The sequence below is a fragment of the Symphalangus syndactylus genome, chromosome 19 (assembly GCF_028878055.3).
Source record: "Symphalangus syndactylus isolate Jambi chromosome 19, NHGRI_mSymSyn1-v2.1_pri, whole genome shotgun sequence".
NCBI classification, from domain to species: Eukaryota; Metazoa; Chordata; class Mammalia; order Primates; family Hylobatidae; genus Symphalangus; species Symphalangus syndactylus.
This window is the reverse complement of record NC_072434.2, coordinates 38,698,976-38,725,399: the sequence shown is the minus strand read 5'-3', so window position 1 is coordinate 38,725,399 and position 26,424 is coordinate 38,698,976. Positions and strand designations below refer to the sequence as shown.

Below are 26,424 nucleotides of genomic sequence, written 5' to 3'. Positions count from 1 at the left end.
AAAGAAGAATGTTCCAGAAAAAGGAACAACATATGTGGAGGCAGAAAGGGATGAAAGAGTCGGATGTGTTTGTGGAACTCCACGTAAATTTGTTGGGCTAGGACTTACAAGCCAAGAGGGCGAGATGGCTATAAGGTGTTAGGGCTGATGCAGTTGTCAGGGATGGGGTAGGTACAGGACACAGTGAAGAGGGGTGACCCCCTTTCCTGGGTCCCTAGCATCTTGCCCTCCTTTAAAAAATAAACTGGTTTATAATTCTCTGAAATTGCATGTTTTTCCAGATTGTGACAGGTATTGCTGTTAGCATGAGCATGCATTTATTCTTTGATTCCTCAGAGGAAATGTTCAAAATATACATGATGTGCTGGCCTATTTTATTCAGTTCCAATTCCATCCACAGGTGCAGCTGCCACATAGTCTGGGTTTTCTGGGAAAGGTGTGATTTCTAACATTCCGACCCATTTTCTTCATAACTTCATTTGTACCTCCCAGATCGTGTGTCCAAAGTAAACACTTAACATGTGCTTGTTGAATGAGTAAGTGAACAAATAAATGCTTGTATAAATCAATGACACGAACGAAAATAAAGTGGTTATATTTATTAAGGGTCTATTACTTAATGAAAAGCAGAAGCAAATCTGTAATAGAACAATATTAGATGCATATGAATCATTTTGATTTTTTTAAAAAGCCATCACACTTTTCTCTGCTATAGTATTTGTTTCCCCATTGAGAAAGGTGGACTAGAAATGTGAACAAAGAGAAAAAGTATAAATTTACAAACTGAATTCAAGGCTGTTTTCCCACAGAGTATCCCAGAATGAGAACTTGGCCCTGACTAAAAAAAAATGTCAGCCCAGTCAGTCACTATTATCCAATACCTGTTGTCCGGGTTCCAGGAACAACACTCCTGGCCCTTTCAGGAGGGAGAGAAAAATGTTTGCTTTCAATTTACCTGCTTTGAGAAATTTTCAGTCTGGCCTTCCCGTATCACTTCATTTGTGGTTCCTTCACATGGCGGCGGTGGGGGGATGTTGCAGGAGGCTATAGTTTGGCAGGTGTTAGATACATGTTCATATACTAGACTCACACCCACAGTAAATTGAAGAGTCCCAAGTCATATTTTTGAGGAGTTTTGAGTTATTTTACTTAGTCGTAGTGTCAGGGCAAACAGGAGGCTATTCTGATGGTATTTTTTTTTTTCCATTTCTAGTCTGGAAAACTACCGTCAGAGGGAAGGAACACCGTGTGCTCCTAACATTCCCAGGGTCTGTGTGGCTTTGTCACTTGCTCCTGCGAGAGGAGCACGCATAAATACACAGCACATAGACGTGTTGCTGTTGCCTTTACTACTCACTGCCCTTCTGCAGAGAGTAGAGCAGTGAGAGCTAAGTGCTCATTCCTGGCCAGGCATTGACCTAGAACTCTAGTAACATCTTATTTAATCCTCACAACAACCCTATGATGTAGTATTCTTACTATCTCCATTATACAGAGGAGGAAAATCAGGTCCAGAGAGGTGACACATCATGTCCAAAGTCTCAGAGGTAGTAAGAATTAGAGCCAGACATAAGTCAGACAGCTGGACTCATGATGTCCCATCTACCACTACTCTAAGAGGCTTACTTTGAAGCTGTCCTTTGGAGTGAAGTTTAAAACAGAAGGAAATACTTTTAAAGACAGTAGAGGGTAAATTCTAACTTTGTCTTCAAAGTGCTAGGTATTTCAGTAGGCTTTACGTATCAGTAAAACTGCTGCAACCACGGATCATTTAGGTTAGCTTAGAGTCCCCATGGGTCATGGGCCATCTTCACGCCTCAGAAACATAGTCAACGAGGCACTCATAATTTTCAATGATGTCTTAAAGAATGAATGGCACCTAATGATGATTGATTGACTGACCTCTTTAATATTTCTCAAAACTTTCAGTCAAGTTGTTTATCTGGTCTCTGACAGATAGGTTTAAGAATCTTTGCTCTTGCTGTGAATAGAGTTATCAGTTGAAAGGATGCCTGATGCACTAGCTTTTTAAAAGCTTGCTCCAGATTTCATCTGGTGACTTTGGAAGGTAGGACACGGATACTGGGTTCTAGACTTCCAAGGTGCTCAAGGCTTCCCCAGCCTCCCCAAATGGGTAAAATCCCCCAGTTATAAGGTTTTTGGTACCATGTATCTCTTCTTTCTAGTACTTATCAGAGTTGTAATTCTACATTTATTTCTATGGTACTCAATAATTTATTTCTCCTCTAATGGTTTATAAGCTCCATGAGGGCAGGGATATGTCTGTCTTTGCTCATCACTATATCCTCAAGCCCAGGACAGTGGCTGGCATCAGCACTGGGTAAAGGGTTGCTAAATGAATAATTAGATGCAAAAATGCCATCCTCACTTTTTAAAAGAAAACTCTAAATATTTAAAATATATATTTTTCACCAATAAAAATGAAACACACATTCAGATAAAGAAGACAAAATGTCTTTTGGGGCACTTCCTCTCTCTTTCATAATCCATATCTGGAAAGTTTGGCTTTCTTATGGGCTCTGGAAACAGGAAAGAATCAGATGCTGTTTGGTATTAAGCTGCTGAAGGCTCCAGGGGAGCCCAATAACCTATCTAAGAGGAAGTGGGGAATGCAATCAGTTGCTTTGAAGGCAGCACCCAGGAAATATCCGGCCAGGACAGAGGTTCAAGCGAATATAATTGTGGTAGATGGTAAATATGGCAACAGGTGAGTAATTCTTCTTTCTGGCTTTCATTGGGGTGTGTCTTTTAAGCCAAATTAGAAATCCAGCAAGAGGATTTGGTATGTATCATTATAAACAGAGTCCAGCTCCAGCCAATGCAGGGAGAAGGCTGCAACCTCCCTTTCAGACCCAAAAAAGGACGCAATGACTCCCTGAGGATCAAGTAGACCAAGGGCAGCTCTGAATACCCTTCCTTCCCCAGCCCCAGGTCAGGCCATGTCTAAGGCGTGCTTTAGTCTCTAGCTGTCACCATGTTCTTTTGGAGGTGCCATGTAAAGAAAGCCAACAAAGTCCAACATTCAAAGTTCATGTCCCCAGAATTTCCTAATTTTTCAATTGCCTCTGTAAATTATTTCAGAACATGTCACTGTTAAAATTCTTATTTTCATTCCCACATCGTGATGTTTAGAGAGGGAATTAGGCATTACCAGAGCTAGATTTGAACTCACTGACCCAAGTTTCTTCAGCAGAGGATCCAAAAGGAACCAAAACTTTCATCAGGACTGTTATGTGTATGAAGACATAAGAGAAGCCTTTTGGTACAACGTAGAACTCAAGACAAGGATTCAGTAAAATAAATCACACTCATTTTCTCCTGTAATTCTTTTTTTTTTTGAGATGGAGTCTCGCTCTGTCACCCAGGCTGGAGTGCAGTGGCGCGATCTCGGCTCACTGCAAGCTCCAGCTCCCGGGTTCACGCCATTCTCTTGCCTCAGCCTGCCAAGTAGCTGGGACTACAGGCGCCTGCCACCAGGCCCGACTAATTTTTTATATTTTTAGTAGAGACGGGGTTTCACCGTGTGAGCCTGAATGGTCTTGATCTCCTGACCTCGTGCTCCGCCTGCCTCAGCCTCCCAAAGTGCTGGGATTACAAGCGTGAGCCATCACGCCTGGCCTCTCCTTTAATTCTTACAGCATCCTAGGAAGTAAGTATTCTCCCTATCTTATGGATGAGAAAATAGTTACAAAGCTAGTAAGTAATGGATCCATAATTCAAGCCTAATTAACCCTGCAAATTATTATTATTATTACTTTTTGAGACAGAGTCTTGCTCTGTCACCCAGGCTGGAGTGCAGTGGTATGATCTTAGCTCACTGAAACCTCTGCCTCTCAGGTTCAAGCGATTCTCCTGCCTCAGCCTCCCGAATAGCTGGGATTACAGGTGCGTGCCACCATGCCCGGCCAATTTTAGTCTTTTTGGTAGAGACAGGGTTTCACCATGTTGGCCAGGCTGGTCTCAAACTCCTGATCTCAGGTGATCCGCCTGCCTTGGCCTCCCAAAGCACTGGATTACAGGTGTGATCCACTGCGCTTGGCCTTAACCTGGAAATTAAAGGCGAATTTTCAAAAGCAAGGAATGAAGAGATTTCTTTTTGGTAAGGTCTTCTGGGGAGTAACAGCAAAATACCTGACATAAAATCAAGGATCTTATATCTAGTCAGATTTTTTAAAAATAGAAAATAAAGCCAAGTGTATCTGACTATACTGCCTATAGATAAATTCCATTTTAACCAGAAGGTGGCATGGTGAAGTGACTTCTGAAACCCTTCAGCTATTTAATCCTGGCTAAATTACTTAACATCTCTATAAGCCTTAGTTTCCACATTTGCATTGTTGTAAAGACTAAGAAATCACATATGAAAAGGATAAACTTATTATAAAAAAAACAAAGAGAAGAAAAACAATAACATGAATACATATCAATAGTCATTTCTGAATACATAAAATTTCCAAACTTGTAGCAAGAAAATTACAAATATAAGTACTTCATCAATAAAAGAAATAAGTGCTATAATCCAATAAAAGGCATTTGGCCCTGATTGAAGAAAAAAATCTCCCAAACAACCAAACATTTTTAAAAAATCTAACCACTGGCAAAAGTGATTTTTGAACTCCAAACCTATAATGAACAGTTCAAAACACATATAGTCATGTCTGAACATAGATGAACAAAAATCTTAAAACCGTAGCAAAGTAGAATACAACAAACGTGTCAAACTCAGTAAAATAAACATCCTCTTGAGTGAGTGGCGGGTGGAGGGAGAGGAACAGGAGAAATGCCTAGGCAGCTTCCAGAGAGTTCTTCAAGCAGGACATTCTGCCAGTGGAGGCGCAGCCTCCGGAAGCCAGAGCCATGTCAGGCTAGCAAGCGCTCAAGTGCTTCTTGCATACTACCTTGTATGTTTGCTTCCAGCCGGTGTGTATTTTTTTTTTTCTTTTTTTGGTTTGACTATTTGTTTTTCTAAGGAAACCTTTGGGTTTTCTTCACATTTTTTTCCCTTTAATATCCCAATTTACTTAAAATATTCCAATTACCTTAATACATGTAAGTTTATTGTCTTTCTTTATCCCTTTAATTGCACTTTTATGGGGTATTCTAATTTGTCATCTTATCCTATTCTCCTTTTGAATCTTACATTTTACTTTAAAAATTACGTATACCCCATTTTATTATTATATTTTTACTCCTTATTTATTGTCCTTATATTCAATCCCAACTGTAATATGTGTTTTTAACTTTTCAATTTTATTGAGTGCTGTTCTTTTAAACTCTTTTATCTGAGTTATCTAAGTAAATGAATCTTGTGTTTCTTGCATTTTAAATCTTACAGTATTCTTTTCTAGTCTTGTCCCAACTGGTTTGACCTCCAATGCCTTGTATGCTGCCAGGCCCACGAAAGACAGGCCATAAATGTTAGAAAATAAACAGCTCCGCACTGGACCACAGCGGGCCTGCATGCTGGGGAGGAGGCGCACAGGCTTCTCCCACCCCTTCCTTGCACCTCTGATAAACCCTCAGGGAAATCACCCTGTGATCCCTTCAGGCTAACAGAAGAAAATCTATATGAAAAAGAGAAGGCAGAAAGCTGAAGTGATAATGTTTAGAATCCTTAGAAGCTGGAATGCCCATCTAAAGATAAGGCGATTTATGTAGTCCCAGCTACTCGGGAGGCTGAGGCAGGAGATTGGCGTGAACCCTGGAGGCGGAGCTTGCAGTGAGCCGAGATTGCGCCACTGCACTCCAGCCTGGGCGACAGAGCGAGACTCCGTCTCAAAAAAAAAAAAAAAAAAAAAAGATAAGGCGATTTAAAGGTGTAGACAGTGATTGGGCTTCAGTGCTGAACAAAGACATCTAAAAATCAGGACTGATGAGACAAAATGGACAGAAAACTCCATGAAGATGCAATAAGGAGACCTAGCTCAAAACATTTTTTGGACTCTGGAGCTCTGAAAAGGGGTATTTTCTGCCAAGTTATCTATCCGCAGACAAAAGTAAATGTTTTGACATTCCTGCAGGCTCTGTAAGTTCCCCACCTCGTGAACAAACGCCTGCCTAGAGGTGAGGACCTGTCAGCTGACACTGCTTATCTGCCTTAAAACCTCAGTGCAGTGGCCTTCTCTAAACACAGGGTAAGGGTGCTAATTGGAGAAGCCTGCAGTTCTCTCTCAAGTGAGAAATACCTACTGAGAGAAACTGAAGGTCTGGACATACAGCAGGTGTCCAAGACCCTAAGAAAGTAAATATTATATGGGTTGAAGGAATGACCTACTATAAATAGGGTGAATATGCACCCAGAGGGCACTGCCACTCAGGCAATCAACATATTAACTACTTAGGCTTTTTTACATTCTTGAGCTTATCCTTGAAAGAATTTCGATGGTATAGTGCCTGAGTCAGGAAGGGGGTCAATACACATGAGGTGAATGAGTGAATGGACAAGTGAATAAATGAATAAATAAACTCATGGCGTGGATCAGGGGTAGGCAGTGGAAAAAGCTCTACAGAACAAGAGGCTTAAGCTCTGGCCACAGGCCCACCATCAACCTAGCATGGAATTTCAAGCAAATCAATTTACTTCTCAAGTTTATTTTCTGTAGAAAAAACCACATTTTGCTTAACAGAGGTGTTGTGAAGATAAATATAAAATAAAAAAGATTCCCCCCCAGTGTTCTGTATAGGTAAGACATTATAAATTGTTATATGTCTTACTATAAATTTTTATCATGTAAGATTATATAGAAGTTTAAGAGAATGATAAATGAACCCTTGTACATACCACCTAGCTTAAGAAGTAGATTTCTTTGAAGTCCCCTTTGTGCCTTCCCTAGTTACTCCTCTTCCCTCTCGGCCAATAATCTCTAGTCTGAATTTTTGGTTATTAATTCCCTTAGTATTTTTTATAGCAGGGGTGTCCAATCTCTTGGCTTCCCTGGGCCACAATGGAAGAAGAAGAATTGTCTTGGGCTACACATAAAATACATTAACACTAACGATAGCTGATGAGCTATAAAAAAATTACAAAAACAACCTCATAATGTTTCAAGAAAGTTTACGACTTTGTGTTGGGCTGCATTCAAAACCGTCCTGGGCTGCATGTGGCCCATGGGCCGTGGGTTGGACAAGCTTGCCTTATAGTTTCACTACATATGTATATAACCCCAAACAAACTATACTTTAGGCTGTTTTTGAACTTTATATAAATAGATTCATGTTACATGTGTTTTCTGTAGGCTTAACACTGACTTAAAACTTACACATGTTGATACTTGTATCTGTAGTTAATAAATTCACTGCCAATACTGTAATACCTCACTATATTATTATACTATAATTTAGTGATCTATTTGACTGTCAATGGACATTTAGCATATTTCCAGATTTTTGCAATTACAAACAATGCTGCTATGACCTTTGTTGCATGTATCCCCTGCTGTATATGAACAATAATGCATTTAGGAGTGGAATTCCTGGATCTGTCATAGGTCTGAACATGTTCAACTTTACTAGGGAATGCCAAATTGTCTTCAAAGTAGTTGTCCCAATTGATAGTCCCAGCAGCAGTATATGCAAGTGTCTGTTGCATATATATTCCCAGCAATGCTTAGAATGTTGTGAGATTTTAAAATTTTTGCCAACCTGGCTGCTGAGAAATTATATATTATTGTGGTATTTATCTGCATCTCCTTATTGCTGATCAGGTGGTGGAATGTTTCATATATTTATGGTCATTCATGTGCTTCCTCTTTTGTGAAACCTGTTTGTATTTTTGCCCATTTTTCTGTTAGGTTCTTTGATTTTTCTCTTTTATTCATGAGTTCTTTGTTGATTCTCTACATTATTTCTCTGTTGGTTGGTTGATTCTCAATACTACTCCTCTGTTGGTTGCAAAAATAATTTCCCACTTTATGGGTTGTTTGTCCACTATTTTTAGGATGTCTTTTGATAGAAAGTCCCCTCATCTTATTGTTTTGCTTTTTGAATGACTTGAGTATTCTTGGTCCTTTGCTCTTTCAAATAAAGCTTATAATCAGCATCTCAGGGTGCGTGAACAATCCTCTTGGGATTTTTATTAGAATTGCATTAAATTAATAGTCAGTCTGGAGAGAATCATTATCTTTATCAATTTTTCCTATCCATGAACATCTATGTCTCCACATTTATTTTTGCCTTCCTTAATGTTTTTAATAAAGTTTCAGAATTTTTTCATAAAGATATTATTTTTGTTAGATTTATTCTTAGGTACCTTACATTTTTGGTTTCTACTATAAATAATATTTTTAAATAAATGGACTCTGTTAGTTGGTATCTAACAGAAATGCAGTTATATTTTTCTACTAATTTGTATAATTTATCTGCAAATTCTATTGCATTTTCTCTGTAAATAATCATATCTACATACAAGCATAATGATTACTTTACTTCTTCCTTTCTAATTTTTAACCTTTTACTTCCTTTATTTATAGCATTTCACCATCAAATATGATATTTGTTACAGTCTGCTTTGGTGTTTGGCTTTTCTTATTGTTTTGTTTTGTGGGTAGCATTTACTGGGTTGAGAAAATTTTCTTGGTGAGAGTTTTATTTCGAATGATTGCTGAAATAAAACTTTTTGCATCTATTGAGATGAACATATGGCTTTTTCCCATTAATTTGTTGATATGATAAAATGCATCTGTAGATTCTCTAATGTTGAGCTAACTTTCCATTCCTGATATAAACTCAACTCAATGCAGTACCTTTTTGCCATGTTGTCGGATTTGGTTTATTAGTACTTTGCTTAGGATTTTTACATTTATGTATATGGGTAAAATTAGGTAGTATTTTCTTTTATTATATGGTCCTCATATGGTTTTAGTATTAGGTTATGTTAACCTCACAAAGTAAATTGGAAAAAGTATTCCCTGCTTTTCTAATCACTCAATGAGTATACATAATGTTCGAATGATCTTTTCATGAAATAATATAACAAGCCTATAAAATCTTCTGGGCCTAATGGTTTCTTTGGGGGAAGATTTTTAACTACTGACTCAATTTCTTCAACGTTTATAAAAACATACAGGATTTCTTTCTTCATGAGTCAGACTGTTATATATATTTCCCTCAGAATTTGAAATATTTTACCTAATTTCTCAAATTTATTAGTATAAATGTATTTATAGCATTCTTATATTCTCAATATTAGGTACATCATTATATATGTATTCTCCTTTTCATCCTTTATACTGTTTGTATGACCAGTCTTATCAGGATTTTATTTTATTATTCTTTTCATAGAACCATATATTGGATTATTAGTCCTCTTTGATATCTCCAGTTTCTATTTCATTAATTTCTGTCTTTATATGCATTATTTTCTTCCTTGTCTCCTTGGGTTTATTCTGTTTTTTTACCCCCCAAATGTCTTAAGTTCACCTCTTAGCTTATTTAGTAAAATAAAAGTCAATGTCTTCTAAATTTCCATTATTATTTCTTCCTTGATCCTTGACTTATTTATAATTGTGACTTTTATTTTCCAAATACATGGCAATTTTTGAGTTATTTTGTTTTTGGTTTCTGTCTAGTTGTGATATATTCTGAGAATGTGATATGATGCCAATTCCTTTCAACTTTTCAGTCTCGTTTTTTGGCCTCTTATGTGTCTCTTTTTTGTAAAGGTCCATGTGTGTCAGAGAAGAAAATACGTTCTGCAGTGGTGGTATTTTTTTCAATTTTTCTTTTCTTATTGATTGATTGATTGAGATGTTTTCCTCTCATTTTATATTTCTCCCTCAGTAGTTAATGGTTATCATAAAAATAAGATGTGTATATCTAACTTGACAAAGTTTAAATTTAATAAAAATGTAACCCTCTCCAAATCAATACAAGGAACTTAGAATGATTTAACTATAGTCACCCCCATCCCAAATGAAACATTGTTATATCATATTTTAGTTTTATCTTGATTTTGTAATCCCTTAAATTGCACAGTATTGTTCTCATTTTATAAAGTCAATTAATTTAAGATCCACCCATGTGTTTAACATTTTCTTTGTTCATCATTGCTTTCTGCATCTTAAGTCTTTATTATTTACCTTTTCCCTGAAGTACATGGATTTAGGTGATTCTTTACCTACTAGTAAATTATCTCAATTTTTGTTTATCTGAAAATGTCTCCAATTGACTCTCCTTATTGAAAGGAAGTGTTGCTAGGTGTACAATTCTAAAAGGACAGTGTATTTCAGCACCCCCCTCCTTTTTTTTTTGAGACGGAGTCTCGCTCTGTCGCCCAGGCTGGAGTGCAGTGATGCTATCTCGGCTCACTGCAAGCTCTGCCTCCCAGGCTCATGCCATTCTCCTGCCTTAGCCTCCCGAGTAGCTGGGACTACAGGCACCCACGACCACGCCTGGCTAATTTTTTGTATTTTTTTTTAGTAGAGATGGGGTTTCACCATGTTAGCCAGGATGGTCTCGATCTTCTGACCTCGTCATGTGCCCGCCTCGGCCTCCCAAAGTGCTGGGATTACAGGCACGAGCCACCGCGCCAGGCCTATTTCAGCCCTTTAAAGATGTTATTCTGGCTTTGATATTTGCTCTTGAAAAGTCTCCTGTACTGTGTTCTTCTTTTTTGGTAATCTATCCTTTCTCTCTGCTGTTTTAAATGTCTCCTACTTTTTTAAAAAAATAAAATAAATATTTTTCAGCTTAACTATGATGCATCAAGTTGTGGCTTTCTTTTTATTTATTCTGCTTGAGATTCATTGGAATCTGGATCTGAAGATTGGTATCTTTTATAGATTTTGGAAAATTCTTAGCCATATTCTGTCCAAGTACTGTCTATCTCTTAATCTTTTAAAAATATACTTCTGGAATTCCAACAAGCATATATTAAAGCTTCTCATGTTTGCTTCCATATGTCTAAACCTCTCTTTCATAGTTTCCATCTCTTTGACTTTATATACTGCATGCAGTATAATTTTTTAACTCCATTTTCCAGTTTGTTAATTTGTTCTTGTGCTTTACTTAAAGCATCATTTTCTTTCATTTCTAGAGATGACTAATATATCCCTATTTCACATTTTCATATATGCAGATAATCAAAATTTCCCCAGCACATTCATTTCACACCAAGTTAATTTACATATTTATTGAACTATTATTCTGGGTCTCTTGATTATTAGGAAAGTCAGTTGAAATCACATAGAAATATAATATCCCATGAAATGCCCTGCTTCCTGCTTCTTACTCCCTGAATCTCATAGTCATTATAACCTGTAGGTAAAGTTGCAAGGCCAAATCCTTAGGTGTAGTTGGGAATATCCCACAGGTCTAAAAGTCTGGGCCTAATGCTTCTCTGGCAGAAATTTGCATTGCTTTATAAGGTTCTTCCAAGTACAGCCTTTGAATGACAAAGTTTAAACCCTCTAGCTATGCCACCACTTGCTCCTATTTTATCTTCCTCACACCATTTTGAAGATTATGATTTTTCCATTTTGCTGCTACTGAAAGCAAACACTAGACTAGTGGAAGTTTGGGTTGGCAGCCAGCCCAATGCTCACTGTACATCCATCCTGGGCTCCTATCTAGCCTGTTCCACAGGCTGTGCTTCTATCACCAGCAGGGTTTGAGGGCCTGGGCCCATCAATAAACGAAGTCCACTTGGCCTGGAGAGGACTACTGCTGTCAGGTGACAGCTGCCCCTGGCTGGGAGAAGAAACCTGGGTTGGACTCCAAGCCAGGAAATAAACTCATGGCCATCTGCATTCCCTTTCATGACTCAGCCGTTCTTTATGAAAGGATTTACTGTGTGAGGAGTAGGAGGCTAGAAGATCTGAAAGAAGAAACAGCAAAGGAGATTACTAAGCCATTGAAATAAAGATGAAAAAACAGCTTTCCCTAGGCAGGCTGCTGCTTTGTAGCGACAGGAAGATAATTTTCCACTTAAAGAATAATTATTATAGAGAAAGTTAATTTTTGCATGTACAATTCAGATACCACAAAAATAAAATAGGACCAAATAACCTTATTGGGATCTCAGAGATAAGCGGTAATATTTTGGCTGATAAATGCTGAGTTTATAACTTAGTCCTATTCTAGTTTGGTACAGTGAAAAAAGGACTTAGGTCTGGATTCTTATTCCGTGCTTTCTGTCTTTCTATCTTTATGCCATTGTTATTTTGGATTTTTCATCACTCTCAGCCAAAATAATCTTGATGCAAAAGACTGGGCTTAATATCTACCAGAATTTAAAATTCACATTTTTTTAACCCAGCAATACCACTTATGAGACTATATCCTGTAAATATACTGGAATAGCATTAAAATATATAATAAAAAAATATCAAAATACTGTGCTATCAAAAGAATGGAAACAAACTAAATATTCAAGAGTAGGTGGCTGGTTGTGAAAATGATATATACATTATTATGTAGCCATAAACAGTCTCAGAGATCTATATGGAATAATCTCCACATTTCAGGGGGAAAGATCATATATTGAACTTTCCAAATACAACTGCAACAATATCTCTCATCTCATGATGTGACCTTGACATTCCTCCTATCAAAAGATAGGGTTTAGGTCCCCTCCTCTTAAATCTGGGAATCACAAGTGACACTGTCTGACTTCCAAGGCTAAGTCAGAAAAGGCAAGGCAGCTTTCTCTGTGTTGGCCAAAAAGACTCATGACTGGAGTCCAAAGTCACTGTGTAAGAGGCTGCCATGCTGTGAGGAAGCCAAACCACATGGAGAGACCATGTGCTCTACTACCGAGTAGATGATCTACTACCGAGTAGATGATCTACTACCGATAGATGCTCTGCTCAATAGTCCTCGTTTTCAAGTCTGTCCAGTCCAGGGACCAGTCATGGGAGTGATGAGCCTTCAGATGGCTGCAGCCTCCCAGCCTTCCAGTCTTTTGAGCTAAGGTTCCAGATATCATGGAGTAAGGAAAAGTCACCCCTGCTGTGCCCTGTATGAGTTTCCAAATCACAGAATTGATGATTGTGGTAAAATAGTTGTCCTTTTTTGATACTAAGTATGAGGTGGCTTCTTGCAAAGATAGTATGTTTTTAAAGACTTATTCTTCACTGTTTGCTTTTACATACCATTTCAATTTTTCTATTACCATGTACATACATTATTACATTTTCCAAGTCTATATAAAATAAGGACATTTGTTAGGAAACTATGATGCCAGAGACAAGCAGGTCTGCCGGCTTCCACTAGTAACACGACTCTGAAAGCACAAATCCCCACTGAGCACATGTGAAAAAGTCCAAAGAAGATGAAGAGGATATTCCAGGCTTTTCAGTTTTTAAAGCCAGATATCATGTTCCCACAACTATAGTATGTCAACATGATACAAACCTTATCAGTATTTTTTTCACAACAAATTATTAATTAAAAAAGAAAACCACCACCATGCAGGATCTAAAACAGCATTATTTTAATCATAGATTAAGGTGCAGGTTGAATATAACCTTCACTTCACATCTTCCAAATAGTAAGCTAGCTACAGTCTTAAAATCCATGTCTAGTTTATCCAAGGAAGTCTTTGGGAGGCTAAATGAGAACCTAAGATGTAAAAGGTTGTCACTCTTCCCTAACCATGGCAAGGTGCAAGAAAGCAGCACAACTTTGGAATTCATACACGTGTCCTGAAGTCTGGTAATAATAGGAAAAAAAACCATAACTACCCACTTTGCAAAACTTTGAAGTTAATAGAAAAAGTAGGAGGTAACCAGTAACATAAAGGATTTATTCCAAGTAATATCAGAAATATGCAAAGAATAACAAAGCAGAGCGATCTACATCTTTAACTGTGTTCTACAACACTTTTAGGTATTTTTAAGTTTCTCTATTTCATTTAATTTTAAACAACCCTTTTAGGAGGAGATGTAACCAGAGGCAACTACTTCTCTATAAAAATCACTCAGCAACTATATAGTATACGTGACACAGAATTTTCTATTTCCATAATCTGTAAGCTGGCACCGTGGATGATTTACAAACATCCTGAGGGACAATGGCCCTTGGTAGACACCATACAGAACATTAATGTTCTGGTAATTTTGTAGAAAAATTATTCTAGTCTGCTGTACTGCAAAACAGTCTCACTACAGAGCCACAGGGAGCCACTGCACAGGACAAGAGCAGGGGGAGGTGGGAGTCACAGAGAGCATAGAGAGTCACAGAGCAGGGGGAGGTGGGAGTCACAGAGAGATCCTTCCCTCGAGGGATTGGTGGTTGGTGATGGAGTTGATTCTGAAGGCCATCAAAACCTTCCTCATATCATGAAGTTTGTGAAAACCATTGGGAATAATTAATGTTTTATACTCAAAGAAAGCTGTCGTTTCTATTAACAAGGAAAGATTCTCCACAGTGGGGGCAGGAGGCCCCTGAAAACAGAGGCATGATGGAATGCTGGCCAAGGGCTCCCGCAAGTGTTCCACAGCCCTCTTTGCCTCAGCCTGCCTGGAACCAGGACAAGGACCCAGAGCACGCTACTGAGCCGGGGCTCAGTCAACATCTGTGGAAAGAATGACTGGCAAGGAAGTCCCAAACTTCTCCAGGCTCCCTGGGCATATGGATGCAGACCTGTTAAAAAGTGTCAGCTCCTCAGAAAGCTTGGCTTTCTCCTTCACCTTCTCACACAGGACCTCTAGTCCTGGCAGAGGCTCCCTGACCCCATCACTTCATGTGAGCTAGTTGTCTTCATCTCTTCTAGTTGCTAAGTTGCTCTCTTGCCATAGTACTTCTTTGCTAGTGGCAGAAGGATGGGGAGTGGGGATATTTCTGGTTAGTGGAGCACAGGCTTCAGTGTGTCACAGAATGTGGTCTCTAAGGCCCAGACAACTCTGTGGGATCTAGCCTAGGTATCGATTTGAAAAGAGCTACCTGGTTATACTCAGAATTCCCACCTACGCCCTTCCTGCCTGGAATTCTTTGACAGGAAGATTTTACTCCTGCAAGCTTTCTCAGCACTCTGCACAGCCCACCCACACTCTGCCTCTCCATTCTCACTCCACCGAGTCACCAGTCATAGCTCTGCAGAGCTGGCCCCTGAGTGCTGATAGAACTCGACTCACTCCCCCAGAGACACCTCAGCACTGGTGTGAATCATGAGACCTCTCCTCCACTGGGCCTGTCTCATGAGTTCACAGATGAGGCCAGTGGTGCCTGAACCCCAGCACAAGACAGAAAGTGCAAGTTACTGGATGGATGAGAATGTCAGAGAAAGTCAACAGGACCCAGTGGCAAATTTTTATCTGTTTGCTATCATAGAAACTTGGGAAGGGTTTTAGGTATCTAAGAAAGAAAAAAGCTCTTCCCCTGCTGTTGGAGGAGAGTTATTGGAAAGAAACCATCTTCATACCAGTTTCTTTCCCCATCCTGCTATATTTCGCTCTCCCTTCTAGTATGTGGTTAAACAAAATTGGAAGCATACTATATGTACAGTTTTGTATGCTCTAGGGAGCACTTGTTCATATAATTTCAAGAAAGCTTGAAAACATTCTTTCATTCCACTCCCATATGTTGAACATTTAACTTGTTCCCAATTTTTCATTTTTATAAATAATGCATGGTGAATATTCGGTTCATAAATCTTTAACGGCAACTCTGGTTATTTTCTTAGACTAGAGCTAAAAAAAATTAGAGTATGGGCCGGGCACGGTGGCTCAGGCCTGTAATCCCAGCTCTTTGAGAGGCTGAGGTGGGCGGATCACCTGAGGTCGGGAGTTGAAGACCAGCCTGATCAACATGGAGAAGGCTTGTCTCTACTAAAATCACAAAATTAGCTGGGCGTGGTGGTGCATGCCTGTAATCCCAGCTACTTGGGAGGCTGAGGCAGGAGAATCTCTTGAACCCGGGAGGCGGTGGTTATGATGAGCCGAGATCATGCCATTGCACTCCAGCCTGGGCAACAAGAGTGAAGCTTCATCTCCAAAAAAATAATAATAATAATAATAATAAAAATAAAAAGATTATGAGGGCAAAGGATACTAACATAACTGAGGCTATTTATTTATATTAAACTACCCTTCAGAAAAGTAATAACTTATAGTACTAGGAATACCCTAGGTGTAGGGTATTCCTAGTACTATAAGCCTGATCCCACATCTTCACCAACCCTGCATAATATCATTGTTTTAACATCACTAATTACTTTTAAACAACCCATATACAAGTTGTACCTCACTGATTCTAATAACATATTTTCCTTCCTCTATCTTAACATCTCTGAATTCACCGGCACTTTGCGATACCTGGCGTCTGCCAATCACTTTAGACCAGTCAGTAGATGCCATTTAGTTATCTGTGATGAGTGAACTTGGTTGTTCATTCTAGTTTTACCATTGAACAACTACCATCCCTCAAGATTTCAGTCAAAAAGCTCTTAGGGACCATTTGAGGAAGGAGTGTTAGCCATGGTTGCTAAAACATCCTGGTAAGATCAAAGCAGAGGCAGCATTAAAATGTGCAGTATGGGTGCCAGTGGCTTAGAAGAAAATCCTAGAAACAAAAGCAGAGCACAATGCAATGCTGCAACCCAAAGCTCATGAAGGCACAGGGAATAACACCGTGTGCAAAGCACAGACCTCTATGACTCTTGGGAAAAAGGTGATTCTGGAGAGTTGGACTCTGCCTATGAAGTTTTCGGCAAATCTCAATCCCTTTATTTCTTTTATTATTGAATGTGTTCACAAGAGATAAACATCTATGTCTCAATAACTCTAAAAGAGATATTTTGATAAGCATAAGATAAAAATTCTAAGTGATAAGAAATAATTATGTCATAGTTTAACTTGTGGCTTTCCTTTCTTTTTCTACAATACATAAAATCATGGTATATCAGACTTGATTAAATATCATATTTTCAAATATGAGAGTATTCTACAATAATGGAAACTGAAGTAATTTTCAAACGCTACATAATACTTGCAACAAATCATGTAGATTTTACCTTAATCTGCGGTTAGGTCTTGCCCTCCTAATATGTTCCTTCCTCCTTAGAGAAGAGTTAGAATAGGGCACATTTCCTGGGGACTGCAGCTACTCCAAGAACCAAGACCACAGTTCCATTTGGTGTGGAGCTCTGTGAAACTGGTTCACAGGGGCCATGGCCCCCAGGGTCCCTCAAGCTTATCCCAGGTTCCTCAAACATTTTGGAAAGAGCTCTACTCTACTGTTTTTCTTTGATCTTTCCTCTACCAACATTACCTCATCTTTCTCAATAAAAATCTCTCAGGACTATTAAAGTAAAATACATACACAGTTCCATTTTATTAAACAAATATTCATCACTCACCATTACCAGGGCCCACGCTTGGCACTGGAGATGAACTAGGATCACAGAATGCTTCCTGCTACCTAGGAACTAAAAGTCTTATGTGAAAAATTACTTATTAATCTCAAAAGGAAAATACTACTATACACTAGAGAAGTTGGAAATACATTAACCAAGTGATCAAAATTAACATCACTAGAAAGGGGCAAACAGACATCAACCTTCAGATGTGATACCAAAGACATGTGACTTATACAGTATTCCAAATGGATAAACAAAAGCTAATCATGAGGAAACATTGGAGAAGCAGTGGAATATTTTATAAATGACAGGCCTGTATTTTTTTAAGATCAATAGTATGAAAGAGAAAGGCTGAAATTAAATATTAATTCAGATTAAAGGATACTAAAGAGACAGAATGACTTAATGCCATAAATGATTTCAGACTGGATCTTGTTTTAAAAAGAAAATTCTATAAATGACATTAGAACAATTCATAAAATGATGACATGTAGATTGTAGATGAAAGTATTGTATCAGATCTGGGCATTGTGGCTCATCCCTATAATCCTAACACTTTGGGAGGTTGAGGTGGGAGGATCATTTGAGGCCAGAAGTTCAAGACCAGCCTGAGCACATATTGAGAACCCCATATCCACAATTTTTTTTAAAATTAGCCAGGCTTGGTGGTGCATGCCTGTAGTCACAGTTACTTGGGAGGCTAAGGCAGGAGGATCCCGTGAGCCCCAGAGTTCAAGGCTGCAGAGAGCTATGATCACGTCACTGCACTCTAGCCTGGGCAACAGAATTAGATCCTGTCTCTAAAAAATACATTGCATCAGTTTAAACTTCCCGAATATGATAACTGAACTACAGATACGTAAAAGAAAATATTCTTATACCTAGGAAAAATACACTGAGGTATTTTTAGGTAAAGAGGCATGAGGTTTGCAAACTATCTCAAATAATTAAAAAATAATATGTATAAAAACACTCATATAGAGAGAATGATAAAGCAAATATAACAAAATGTTGGTATATGAAAGATCTTTGTATTATTCTTGCAACTTTTCTGTAATGTTTGAAATTATTTCAAAATAAAAGTAAAACAATAGATAATTCACATGAAAGTCTTCTGTGTATACTTGTAAGGTTGTAGTACAATTAAAGAGAACTCTATTCTTAAACTAAAAAATATGATCTAATAGACAAGAAGTATAGACAAATAAGCCTGCAAACTTCAGGGCTATGAGTTCTGACACATTAATCTCCACATCTTGAGAAATGAACCTGAACGAAGTCAAGATCAGAGAGGCAGTTGTCAGCATTAAACATGATTCGTTAAATGTGAATTAAGAACAACAAAATTTTCCTTCTGTTTCAACATCCTGAAACTGCATTTTATTAAGAGATTGACATTTTCATAATCAACATAATTTCCTTCATTCCTTTTTGGAAATGGGTGAGGTATAAGTACAATTAATAGATGCATGATTCTTACCTTGTCCCTTTCTCAGTATGTAGTATATTTGGTCAATTATGCCAGAAAGCTCCTAAATCTGGATTGTAAATGGCAACTCTTCAGATTATGTCTACTTATTTTATCCTCTGTTTTTTCTTGTCTTATCCTCCATATGAATCCCCCTTACTTCCTCTAAACCTCAAAATAACAGTTTTTATGATTCTTTCAGATTTTAAACAGAGTTATGAGTGGATCATCTTGGGGATTATATTCATATTGTTGACAGAAGACAATACCACTTTTTCCCAAATCACTGAATGCCCAGAACCTGGTAGTAATGGTCCAAGAAGTTAATGGAGACAGAGAAGAGTTAAGACAAAATATTTTTGTTTAAATTTAAAATTTGCAATTATTATGGTATTTTAAAAATCTGACTTCTCTTCCTGCCTCTTGGTCATAATTTCTCTTTATTCTACTTTCGCTTATGTTCTGTAGGCATCACAGATCTCATGCCAAGGCTCTGCCCAGGGCAGAGAGCTAAGTAACACAAAAGCACTGAACATCCCAAAGACAAGTCCAGTTTCCATAAACTCATCAGTTATGACTACGTCCATGTTGTAGATTCCTGGAGGTACCAATGGAGTTGCCAGTTGCTGTCACTTCACCAAGGGGGAGGATCCTGCAAAATCTTCCACTGGATACAGAGAGGTTTCCAGCACGGCTCTGGGGTCTAGATTTTTTTACCTAAAAATCTACAGGGACCAGCCAGTCATGCAAGTGAATAATGTGGTTGAGAGACTACATACCTCGATTCAAGGTACGGCCATTATTCCGCCATTTAGAAATTCAGGCCCAGTAATACCAAAGCTTCCAATCCTTAAAGAGAAGGCAGAAATCCAGATTTTTATAGGAAATCCTTAAATATTGGCAATTTAAAAAGAGCAGGTTCAATCTGGCCCACAGGCACCTAGTTTAGGATCTCTGCTGCAGGTATTTACCAACTGTGTCTACAGGTATTTACCAACTGTGTCTCCTCACTAAGGAGTCTGGCAGCCTGGGAGAGCTTCGTTATGGAATCACCAAATGTCTCCAAATCTTGAAAGGCACAGAAGGGCAAGGAGCTAACTGAACTCCAAAGACATCATGATGATTTAGAGGCAAATAATATGTTTTCTAGAAATGATAAGATTTTTTTCCCCACCTTTCCTCCTACCAGTCTCCCCCTCTTCCTCTCAAAGAATGAGGTACACAGGCCTGAGTGAAGGACAATCTCCTAGAACCATGACCAAAGAACAGTGGCTATTGTGAGGACAGAAAGGAGATATGACAGAGTAACTACAGATCCAAACTGAGGGCCACCAAATACCCTGCTTTTGATCAACATCTTGGGGCAAGAACTTCAAGGTTTCTTTGAACTCAGTCAGCCTTTGCTCCAAAAGTACTGGCCACCTTTCACAACGGCATCAATGGAATCTCCTGTCCAGATTTTGGGCTGCTGAAATAAAGGATCATCGGCTCCTGGGAGATGGATGACAGCCATAGAGTAGGAAGCCAATAGTGCCCTCCAGCCAGAGGAAGCAAATACAACAGGCCAGTGGGGAGGAAGGCCTGTTTTTAATTCTCAGTGGCATCATGCTGTGGCTCAGTGAGGGACTCTGAATGGGGAGGAGGCCATTACTTGACATATAATTACCAGTGGCAGCAATCTACCAAAGAGGCTAGTGGAGATCCAAGGGCTATTTCAGCTTTTTCAAGAAACAATTCAAAGCCTTGTCAGAATAAAATCCACATTTCCACTTTCTCCTTAGTATATTTCCCTACCTAGAGTCAAGCACGTAAGACACGGTTCACAGCTGTAAAGTGAATGCTAGCTATGCAGGTGCCAGCCCCATGGTTTGCTTTGGGAGCCAATTTAATGAAAGCTGGAATTGGGACCAGTAAAGCTTTCATTTCAGGGCCATTCTCCAACATAGTTGTCTGACAACTTAACTGGGAAAGAGAAATTATCCAGAGGGAGACAGGTACTAGAAACCATTCTACTATGCACAATCTCCTTTTTCTTTCCAACTCACTCCAGAGTAATTCCAACCTCCAGTTACCTTCCAATCTGTCTGCTGAAAACCTTTTCTTTGTTTACTGCCATCTGCTACATAGGAAACCCAGACAGCCTCCATCCTCACTACTCTTATTTAAGGAGCCAGCCAGGAGGTGCAAACCCAGCTTCCTTGTTCCAAACAGCTGTCATGCTTCTTCACTATTTAAACCTGTGGTCAGGGAGCATTCTCTTAGTAATTCAAGAGGTCACCATCTCAAACTCTTCCTTTGCTCTCAATGTCATTGCGTAGTTATGGTCAGTAGGCAGCTCTCTCGTCTGTCTACTTTTAGACGGTGTAAAACCTACATGTGAGGTGCAAGTGGGTATCAATCTGGGCAGTTGGTTAATATGTTCCCAGACCGTGACATAAACCAATAATAAGTGTAACTGACCAGCAGGGTTTGGCTGGAAATGAAAATCTTACACATTCTCTGCACTTGCACTGGCTTTTACTATAGAATACTTTATTATAATTCACAATTGTGTAATCTCCAAGAAAACTATAAGAAAACAAGGGAAGGAAAAGGGCAGAAAAGGAATGATTTTTCTTTGTCCTTTCTCATGCCTGTTGAGGATGGCATTTCTCCTTTTCCCCAAAAAAGAATAAAGAAAAATAGGATATCAAATAAAAGAGAACAGAGTTTTCCCACAATCTCTCATGCATCTAGACCATCATGGTCCACAATCCTACATTTCTGCTCTCTCCTTCCTTAGGATGATGAGTAAAAATGATTTTTCAAATCCACTAATCTTATAAGCCTTTTTGTGCAAATGTCTCTGTAAGTATTTAAAAACACTGTAAAATATTGTATTACTAATACAAGCACAGAAACTATTTAATCAGAGATTTTGATAGTCACCAAATCTAAAGCCAACCATGTGTGTGTTATTCCCACAGCAGCTAGGATTATTAGAGGAAAAATATGTTTTCTTTTAAACAAAATGAAAACATGATGCTGGGTCACATTTCCAAATTCTTTTTCTTAAAAGAGAGAGAAAAAAGATTGAATCTATTTTCGTAATAAGTATGGATGACTCTTGGAAACAACGAACATTCGTTTGTTTTTACTGAACTTAGTAGTATAATCAAGAAACTGGACATTTTCAGTGTGTATATGGAAATTTTAATAAACATAAAATTCATCCTCACTGTGCATTTCAAAACTCAGTCTATTCCTATCATCAAAAAAGCAAAATAAGAAAAAGGGTCCCACAGAAGAGAATCCCAATTTTTCTGGTTCTTGAAAAAAGCATATGATGTCTGTTTTGATCCTAACTTTGTAACCAGATAGGCCATTGAGGAACTTGGAGGTAACAATTAGTTGTCTTTGAGGATCTCAATTTTATCATAAAATGCAAATAAATAAAGTGGGTATTGATGCGAAAATCTATTACAATAACTTGTTTACCTTTTCCCTAATATTTACCGAGCAGCTTCCTATAAGGCACCTCAGTGCTAGAACCTGGAGATTCAAAAAGAAGAAGGCAGGCCCTCAAGAAGCTGAGCCTAGGGGGCAGATCCAAAAAAGTAAACATAATTAAAAATAGTTATAAGAGTGTTATGGGAGGCCAGGTGCAGTGGCTCACGCCTGTAATCTCAGCACTTTGGGAGGCCAAGGCGGGTGGATCATTTGAGGTCAGGAGTTCAAGACCAGCTTGGCCACCATGGTGAAACCCCATCTCTACTAAAAATATAAAAATTAGCTGGCTGTGGTGGTGCACGACTGTAATCCCAGCTACTCAGGAGGCTGAGGCAGGAGAATTACTTGAACCTGGTAGATAGAGATTGCAGTGAGCCAAGACTGTGCAACTGCACTCCAACCTGGGCGACAGAGTCAGACTCCATCTCAAAACAAACCAACAAACAAGCAAACAAACAAACAAACAAAACAGCGTTGTGGGAGATTCGGTAAAGCACACAATAGGTCTCAGCCCAGATTTCAATACCTGCAAGAATCTACTCAAAGAAGGTGTGGTCTGTTACAAACCTTAAAAAATAGGCAAGTGGTTTAGAAAGGTAGTCTGAATCTAAAAAAGAGCATTTATAAAGGTCCAGAGGCCAGAGAGAGTTGTGGCCCTGTGGAAGGCAGTTCAACATGATTGCAACATGAGGGAAGAATGGGGAAAGATTGGGCGGGAGAAACTGGCAGAACCCTTGTATCTTGAAGGGTTCTTGCATGCCATTCCAAGGTATATGGATTTTACCCTCAAAGGTCTCTGAAGGTTTAGGAGTAATAGGGCCAAGTTTTACCTAAAGAAAGGTCATGTAGCTTACAGTATGTATAATGGATGAATTGGTGGAGGGTAAAACAGAGGGGCAGAGCAATCCATTAGGAAATGGGAGATGACAGTGACTTGAACTAAGGAAGTGGCAGAACAGATAGGGAAAAGTGAAAAAATTCTAGAGGATTAAGTAGGAACGACTGACAAAAATTGATTAATAACTTGATATGGATGATGGGGGAGAGGTCCATGTTTCTGTTTTGGGCAAATGGTTGCATGGTGATGGGAATATAGGAGACAGAGCTGGTTGAGAAAAGGAATGAGAAAGTGGAGAGCTCAGTCTGAGATATAAGTTAGAGGAATCTCTGGACCATTCACATGAAAATGCCAGGAGATCTCTAGGTCTTGAGCTGGAGAGACACCATCAGGGAGAGAATAGAGAGTTAGGAGTCATAGGCATACATTCGGTAACTGAAGCTATAGGAACGGACCAGACTACTTGCGGTGATGTTTTCCAATGAAAAGAAAGCCAAATCTAGATCCCAGGGGAACACCACTTTTAAGAAACATGCAGTGAGAAATGAGTAAGCCAAAGGGAAGACAGCAAGGTAAGAAGAATATTAGGAAGGTGGAACCATGGATCTGAGCGAAGGCACTGTTATAAAAAAGGAAACTGGTCTACATGATTGAATGCAGCAGAAAGGGGACTGAAGAGAAAGTGAAGTCAAAGTGACACTGGATTTAATGAGGGGGATTGCTCATTAAATGGTGATCTTGGCAAGGAAACTTCCAGTGGAGTGGTGAGTGTGGAAACTAGATTATGGAAACCAGATGAGAAATGAATGCAAGTGAGAATGCAAAATTGGCAAATGTCGACCATTCTCTCAAGAAGTTTGACTCTAAGTCCTTGAAGGCTGGCACTGTGCCTCATTCTCTTTTGTATCCTGAGGTATAATATCAACAAGTGATAAATAAATATCTGTTGAATTAATTCTAAACAAGGGAAGAAGACGAGGCAAAGGCTACTGGGAGGATGGGTCAAGGAAAAGGATGAGATTCAGAGTAAAAATGAGAAGTTTACTTCAGACAGGATGAAATCTCTCTTCCAGAAGAACAGGAGTAGAAGAGGTCACAAAATTGAAATTATTTTCATCTACTAGCTTTAGTTTTATTGATGAATTCAGAAGCAAGGTGATCTACTGAAAATGTCAGTGGAAATGACGAAGTAAGTAGATCTAGAAGAGTAAATAGCAAGCTTTACAAGGGAAACAGAAAGATCAGTGGGCAGCTGAGGGCCCACTTGAGGGTGGAGGGATTCACCCTGTGTGACAAAATTAACATGGACATGGGGCTGGGGGATGAACAGTCCTCAGAACTAGAGATTGCAGGAGGACGGATCTGGGATTGGGTTTTTTCTAGTGGGTAAAAAAAAAAGATGCCGGAGGCAGGGAATCTCAGATATTTGCAATTGGTCCACACTAGAAGGAACTGAAGACCGAAGGAAACTTTGATAGCAAGTAAAGTATCAAGAGGGTCTTAAAGAAGATAAGATCAGATTGTAGAGAAAATGGCAGAATGAGAGCTGAAGGTTTGTTATAGAGGGATATTCTATGTGAATATAAGGTAAATACACATCTATCCTGTCGCTTTTAGGTCTGGCTACCATGACCAGGTGCTCTAATCAACATTGCCAACCTCATCTCATTGCCCCCAGGCTCTCAGAACAATGCCTTGTTCCTCAACCCACTGTGCTGCTTTTGTGATGCTGGGCTTCGCAAGGGGAGAGATGCAGTATTTTACTCATTCTGAGAGTCCAATTCCTGCCATTAGAGACATTCTTGATATCTGTAGTGAATGAATAAATGAAAGAATGTCTCCATGTTTGCACATCTTCTAATTTGGTGAAATGCAGACTGTTGTGCTCACTCTCCCTGTGTAGGTACCTATGGAGTATTCTAAGTTCTGAGATCCCACGCAGCAGATCCCTGGCCCTCTGCCATGACGTTCTTCTGTTGAAAGTTAGGGAAGATGCTCTAGGAGGAACTGTGGGGCTGATGTGAAGGAGAGGTGATGCTTTAGTGCCAGATGACAAGCCAGGGAGTTCACAGAACACCTCGCGGTGTAGAGAATTTGGTAAATTGAGTAAAACGCTATCTACGTGAAACTACAAGGAATTCCTAAGTCCCAGCTGTAGATGCCATAGATGTGGCAAACTATTAAATATTAGATATTCTAATTCACTGTAATTTATTGACAGTCACTATTAACTTTAGTGAATATGCTGAAGAAGTTAAAATGTCAAAGGTGATGCTATAAAAATGAATTCTTACTCCAGGCCTCAAATTGTCATGGGTGGCTTTATTTATAGACACATAGTGGTTTCTGAGGCCATGCAGAGTTAATAAAAAGTGACAGAATGAGTTTTTCATGCACTATAACCCTTAGTTATTAAATTTATCTCAGTCAAAATGATTTAGAATTTTTCATTTTGATTATAAATTATCAGTCACTAAAATTTTTATCATTCACTGAATTACACCAAAGATTCAATAAAAATTATATAGCAAATCTGGAGTGGGACTTCTCATGCTAAGAATTGTCTAAGTCAATGCTGCAAAAGCAGCCATATGGAATGTTTGCAAAGCATTTTATTGCGGGAAATAAATGTGGGTGTTAAAATACTATGTATAACTACACATTTAGGCATGCTATTTTTTATCAGCAGTGAGATTTCAGTGTTAAGGCTAAACTTCATTAATTCAGAAAGCACTAACATAGAACTTTAAAAGAACAGCTGGTGGTGGGCCGGGCGCGGTGGCTCATGCTTGTAATCCCAGCACTTTGGGAGGCCGAGGCGGGCGGATCACGAGGTCAGGAGATCGAGACTATGGTGAAACCCCGTCTCTACTAAAAAATACAAAAAATTAGCCGGGCGTGGTGGCGGGCGCCTGTAGTCCCAGCTACTCGGAGAGGCTGAGGCAGGAGAATGGTGTGAACCCGGGAGGCGGAGCTTGCAGTGAGCCGAGATTGCGCCACTGCACTCCAGCCTGGGCGACAGAGCGAGACTCCGTCTCTAAAAAAAAAAAAAAAAAAAAAACAGCTGGTGTGTGAGGTAATAAAAAGTAAAAACAAGTTTTCAAAAGGAATATTTCTACCACTCAAGTGGCATTGTCAAGTGGCATTGTGGGGCAGCAGGGCAGGTGCTGTGTTTTAAAGCTAAAGACAGGCAGGATTGAATCTAGCTCTTGTGGGGCTGGAAGCTTATATAACCTGGGGGAACTCATTTTAAGAAAAAGGATACAAAATTCCAAATGTAAAATTAAATTTCAAAAGCGAACTTTTTATATAAAA

The 26,424-nt window shown here is 39.0% G+C and overlaps 1 protein-coding gene across 7 annotated transcripts in view; it reads right to left on the bottom strand.

Moving 5' to 3' along the window:
• Window positions 1-26,424, bottom strand: part of COLGALT2 (collagen beta(1-O)galactosyltransferase 2) — a 115,246-nt gene that overhangs the window by 54,010 nt on the left and 34,812 nt on the right. Inside the window, exons 1-2 of one of the 7 annotated variants that reach the window (XM_055233765.2) lie at window positions 19,957-19,993; window positions 19,562-19,631 (exon numbers count right to left, since the gene is read on the bottom strand). The exons of 5 other annotated variants lie outside the window; for them this stretch is intronic. The gene's annotated coding sequence lies outside the window, so the exon portion shown is untranslated. Of the gene's footprint in view, window positions 1-19,561; window positions 19,632-19,956; window positions 19,994-26,424 lie in introns of those variants that run through there. One more of the 7 variants, XM_055233764.2, reaches the window with a different exon arrangement.